Genomic DNA, 6,734 nt, shown 5'->3' on the forward strand with positions numbered 1-6,734 from the left:
TGAAGTCTGTACATCTGCCAGAAATTGACTCTGATTTGCTAATTGGCTCGAATGTGCCAAAGGCTCTGGAACCACTGGATGTCATTAGAAGTGTTGGAGATGGACTGTATGCTGTTAAAACTGTCCTTGGCTGGATAGTAATCAGACCTTTGGGTGAGACTCAAACTGAACCTCACAATCAGCCACAGATAAGTGTCAATAGAGTTTCAGTGGTGAAACTTGATGAGCTGTGGAATCAGCAGTTTAAAACTGATTTTCCAGAGTGTGCCAGAGATGAGAAGGAAACTTCTAAGGAAGACCAACTGTTTTTGGATAAAGTTTCCAATACTGCTAAGCTACATAATGGTCATTATTATATTGGACTCCCATTGAAACACTTAAAGGTCTGCATGCCAGATAATAAACGTATTGCTGAACAACGCCTTCAGAATCTGAAGAAAAGACTTATGAAGAACTCTTCTTTTCTGCAGGACTATAACAGCTTTATGGCAGATATGATCTCTGAAGGTTATGCAGAAAAGGTACCAGAGGACAACTTAGAACGGACGGATGGCAGGAAATGGTATTTGCCACTCCATGGTGTTCTGCATCTGCAAAAGAAAACCCTTAGAGTGGTGTTTGACTGTGGAGTCAAGTATCAAGGAGTGACGCTAAATAGCAAGCTCTTACAAGGTCCAGACTTGACCAGCACGTTAACTGGAGTTCTGACAAGATTTCGTAAAGAACCTGTTGTCATTGCAGCAGACATTAAAGCCATGTTTCATCAGGTTAAAATACCAGAGGAGGATCGAGATATGTTGAGATTCCTTTAGTGGCCCAACAGAGATTACACTCAAGCCATGGTTGAATATAGGATGACAGTACATGTGTTTGGAGCAACATCATCTCCCAGTTGTGCAAATTTTGCACTAAGGAAATGTGCTGAAGATCATAAACAACAGTTTAGCCTTCAAGCCGTGGATACAATCTTGAACAACTTTTACGTCAACGATTGTCTCGTCTCAGCAGCCACAGAAGAGGATGAGATAGATCTCTATCATGAACTCTGTGCCATATGCTTGAAAGGAGGCTTTCCACTGAACAAGTGGATAAGTAGCAGTCGTAATGTGTTGGCTGTAATACCTGAAAGTAACAGAGCAAACAAAATAAAGGATCTAGACTTGATCAGTGATGAGCTTCCAGTGGAAAGAGTTTTGGGCGTTCAATGGTGTGTTGAATCTGACGTTTTCAAGTTCAGAATCACTCTAAGAGATCGACCTTTGACAAGACGTGGCATTCTTTCTGTAGTCAGCTCTGTTTATGACCCCCTAGGAATGTTGGCACCAGTAATCTTAAATGCTAAAAAGATTCTGCAAAATCTGTGTCGTAAAAAGATTGGATGGGATGATGCATTACCTGATGCAGTTATACAGGAATGGACTATTTGGATGCAAGAGTTCTACAAGCTGGAGGAGTTTAAGGTTGATCGTTGTTTTAAAACCGACATTTTGGAACTGTGAAAACTGCTCAATTACATCATTTCGCAGATGCAGCTGAGGACAGCTATGGAACATTGACTTATTTGTTACTAAAGAACGAACGAGACCAGGCACACTGTGCATTCATTATGGGAAAGGCACGTGTTGCTCCTTTAAAACCAGTTACAATCCCTCGAATGGAGTTAACTGCTGCCACCTTAGCAAGCAGAATGGATGTAATGTGGAAGAAGGAGCTGCAGATGGAACTGAAGGACTCAGTATTTTTGACTGATAGCACCTCTGTACTAAAATATATCAATAATAAAACAACAAGGTTCCGCACTTTCGTCGCCAACAGAGTTTCTGAGATTGTCAAAGTTTCAAATGCTCAACAATGGAGATATGTGGACACAGATAACAATCCAGCAGATTTGGCTTCTCGAGGTTTAACGGTACAATCCTTTTTGAAAAATAAACAAACTTGGCTCTCTGGACCTCCATTTCTTCTACTACCACAAGAGGAGTGGCCTCAGAATCCTGATGAAGTGAAACAAATCTCATCAAATGATGCAGAAATTAAAACGGTGAATGCTGTTCAGACGTCACAAGAAATGGATCCGATTTCTCACTTCATTCAATATTTTTCATCCTGGACTCGGCTGAAGCGTGCAGTAGCATGGATTCTGAGAGTTAAAAGGCTTCTGCATTACAGTAGGATACTGAGGAGGAGGTGTTACGTCCCTCTGCAGCCTCTAATCTGCTCAGTGTGTTCAGCTGGTGCTAATTGGCCACACCTAGTCAGGTGTGGATAAAAGCATACCTGAGGCAAGCTTCCCAGGGAGCTCACTTGTCTTTGCCTTGGTGGCATCAGCCATTTTAGCCAACCTGGTTTTCCATTTTAAGATAAAACCTCTTCTCACCCATACTCTGGTATTCGTCTCCTTTTTTATGTTGCGGCTTTTGAGCCGGGTCGTGACAGCATATAATATAAAGTAGATATCTAGATTATCAATCACTCTTGCTAAAATACTTATAATAAAAATGTTGTCCACCATATATCTGCATGATATTGTTTTCAAAAAGAAAGGGCAGCAGTCTACACCTTTTATAACTGTGACTCAAACTAACGTTTTAGAATGAAGTGTAAATTTATTTCTTCAAAACACAAATTTGCATTAGACTTGTTCCTTTTCACATTTCATTGCTGGTATATTTTTGTGCGAATATAAAGGCTAAATTGTGACTTCCTCAAACTCTCCAAATAAACTAACACGAGTGATATGATTTGCATGTTCTCTGCTGCAGAGCTGAGCTCTGAGATATAATTTGCATCCTTATGAGCCATGAAGGAAATAGATGTCAATGGTGAATGGGCCAAACCTAATAATCATTAAATACCACAGGTATGAAAGAACTGAAAGAGAAGCAAACAGATGTATGTCAACATGTTAGTAACAAAATGCCAACTCAACACTCAAAAATGTTTAAAATGCTGATACTAAAACTGGAGTCAGTTTCCTTTGTCAAGTTATGAGGAAGTCAGTTTCTAAAACGATAATGGATATTTTACTGTTTAATTTTGGTCATTAAAAATTAACAGTTCCTCTTGTGTTATTTTTTTTTTTACATCATGAGGAAGTCACACATGTTCACAACAACATCAACAAGAATGTTCGGAGGTAGATGCTACCTAATTCATTTTTTACAAATTTTGTTATTGAAGTGTTTATTTATTAATAATGTTAATAATCTCTGATTACAGTTGAAAAATCCTATTCTGTGGGGGCAGGGAGCACTGTTTGTATAGTCCCTCATTAAGACCAGGCTGAACACTGTTAATTCTCACCTATCTGTCAGCTTTTCTACCTATAACTAATAAATAAATACTGCAAGTGTGACACTTATTTGTGCAACATGTACCAGTTGTTGAATTTAGTGTCACTTTCACACACAAAGTACTAAAATAAATGGGATTTACTTTACCAAGATTAGCGACAGAGCAGGCGTGACTGTGACCGTTGCTGCTATGATGGTTATTTAGAAAGCGTAAATGGCGAGAATTACCAATAGTTTTACGCACAGTGCCAGAGGTTTGTGGTTCATTCCTAAAACAGCATTTCACTGACCTTATTGAGAACAAAATGCCAAATATTTCTGGCAGAAATACACACACATACATATTGTTGCACAGAGTTTATTTAAATTTAAATTTAAAATCAAAGGAGCTACTGCACTGTTTTATTATCTGAAAGGTTGGACTCTTTTTTTTGTGGGACAGGCACTGTATCTGTTGTAGCATTTGGAGTGTCCACATAACAGCTTTCGGGAAGACACACAAACTCAAAGTCTAAGTTTTCAGATTTTATTATTTAGTGGTTGGAATCTCAAGTTAATAATTTAATTTCTAGAATTTCAACTATCCAGCACTCCAGACAAAGAAAAGAAGGGGCCACTCCCTAGTGTGCAGGGTCATCTTCCTGTTTGTGTATGTTAGTGTCTGTGTGAAGTCTACTTTCAATACTCTCTTCTCCTTGACTCTGACTTGATGAGTGATGAAATATTTCTCCCTCTGAAAACGCTATGTCCAGATGAACAGAATCAACTTTTTAGGGGGGATTTCCTTACTTGCATGCATCAAGACAATTTGCATTTGAATTTAAATTTAAATTTTCAGTTTTGAATGAAAAACAACATGACAGTGCCATGTTTTCATGTTCAGAAGCATTATTCAGCAATAACCACAGAATGCAAACATCACTTTTTGTTTTCTGCTGTATCTCGCTTCAGTGTGCACAACCTCTATTTGTATCTCTACTTTTAGGATTAGGCTTTAAACTTTACTTTTTGCTAAAGCATATAGTTAGGGCTGGATCAGGTGACCCTGAATCCTCCCTTAGTTATAGTTAGGCAGTTTAGGCAGCTGGGGGATTCCCATGAGCATTCAGTATTTCTTCTTCAGTCACCATGTGTTACTACACCTTTCTGCACTGAAATATACTTGTTATTAATCTCTGGCTCTCTTCCACAGCATGTCTTCTATCCTGTCTTCCTTCTCTCACCTCAACCGGTCGCAGCAGATGACTGCCCCTCCCTGAGCCTGGTTCTGCCAGAGGTTTCTTCCTGTTAAAAGGGAGTTTTTCTTTCCCACTGTCGCCAAAGTGCTTGCCCATAGGAGATCATATGTTTGTTGGGCTTTTCTCTGTATGTATTATTCTAGGGACTATCTTACAATAAAAAGCATCTTGAGGCAACTGTTGTTTTTGATTTGGCACTATATAAATAAAACTGAATTGAATTGAATACTTATAGAACCCCTGATCAACACAAGGGGCTCTGAAGGGCCTCTCTCTCTAATGTCTAATGGTGTGTGCGAGTGTAGCAATCTACTTGTAAAACTACCAAAAATACTCTTAAGAGTGGAGACTATTATTAGCATCACAGCAGATTCTTTTCTCACACATAGGTAATTATTCAAAATTAAGTTCCACCAGTCTCAGAAATAACCCCCACATCTGGTTTGAGATCTATGAGGAAGTCTGTGTGCAAGAACATTATTTTTCTGTATTTAATTTTCTTCTGAATTGTATGTATTTTGAGCCCATTCTCACTCTGACCACATAATATAGCCACGATTTTTCACATCCCAAGGTGTTCCTCAGGAACATAAAGGTAACCTTCCGTGTCCTAGATGGAATCCAATAGATTCACGCTCCCGGCGGTAATACACGTTCAAGACGTGTATTCCCACCTTAACCCTAACCGTATTTCTAACCATAACCTTATCCCTAACCTTAACTACCACCTTAATCGTGTTAGATAATGTTTTCCAAAGTGATTACAGTAAAATAAACGTACATGTGTAGATTAATTCCAAATGGAACTACAAAATATACTCCAAGGATACAGTAATGGAAACACGGCCAAATTTCAGTTTGAGTGGATTTGTTATGATGTGATGTTTGTTATGATGTGCTATAATTTGAATGAATTTCTATGGATTTGGTTGGATTTGTTATGATTTGAATTGATATCCAGGGATTTGTTTGGATTTGAATCATTTGAGTGGATTTATTATGATGTGTTATGATTTGAATCGATACAAATACATATGTATGACATATTTAATTCATTATTGACACATTTAATTTTATTTATTTCATTTTGGCAGTCCTGGCCCTAGGGTTCAGGACTGCTAAAATGAATGAATTAAATACACCATTAAACATGTTTAGTTATAAAGGGCACCTTTACTCTCATTCATGAGCAGTATTAGTTTTATTCTAATATCCAGAAGTCTGCACGATGTGTTTCATAGTTTCTAACAAGCCTTTGACAGTTAAATGTAACATCACTGAAACACCAACATAAAAAAAACACCTCTCACAAATCAGATGTTAACCTCATGTATTTTTATTTTAGTAAACTTTGATAATTCTAACAGACAGCTGGTGCTGAGAATACAGCTGAATAACTATTAAAAACAGACGATGTAATATTTCTGGACAGGCTGAAATCTTTCAGTATCCACGCTGCTCCTCTTGGTGGAAATACGCCTTCTCTTTCCTCTTTGTATAAAAAAAGATTTTTAATATTAGTTTTAACTCGAAATTCAGAGTTTAAAAAAAAAAAATCACACATATGAATGCCATATAGAGAAAAGCGAATGGTTCAGTCTAACCTGCTCCAGTGAGACATTAAACTTTGCAGCTATGACACATAACTTTAATCTGAGCCAAATCAATTTGCTCAGTTGTAAATAAAACAGTGAAGTAAACATGACCCGAAAGAAAGAACCTGAGTGAATTAAGTCCAGTGTTTAACCACTGAGAGCTAAAACTCAGTGGAGGTTTTAAAGCTGCGTGCAGGTGACTGGCTATTAGCCACTAATAAAGTGCTCTGTAGTTTTCTAGGTGTCCATCGCTCTCTGTTTAAATCCCGTTTGTCACCTTTATCCCAGGTCAGTCACTCTGACGGAAACACAAGCTCCAGCAGCCCTGAACTCAGGAAGAAAAAAAAAAACTACATTTATCCACATAGCAAGCAGGTCTGGCCCAGATCTGGTATCAAGCCGGCACTGCTGGCTGACTTCTGGTATGATAAGACATATGTCATCTAGATATGGGCCAGGCCTGGCGTACATGGCACCGTTTACTGTATGTGATGGCATGCCATATCTGGCTCGATTGTTTGTGTTTGGTTTATGTGGCCCAGGCCCATAGAAAACAGGTCTTCCCTGACTGACCGGTGTCATGGCAGAGTGTATGCCAACCAGATGTG

The sequence above is a fragment of the Rhamphochromis longiceps genome, linkage group LG16 (genome assembly GCF_057381845.1).
Source record: "Rhamphochromis longiceps isolate RC_006_pf linkage group LG16, R_longiceps_female_GT1.1, whole genome shotgun sequence".
Lineage (NCBI taxonomy): Eukaryota > Metazoa > Chordata > Actinopteri > Cichliformes > Cichlidae > Rhamphochromis > Rhamphochromis longiceps.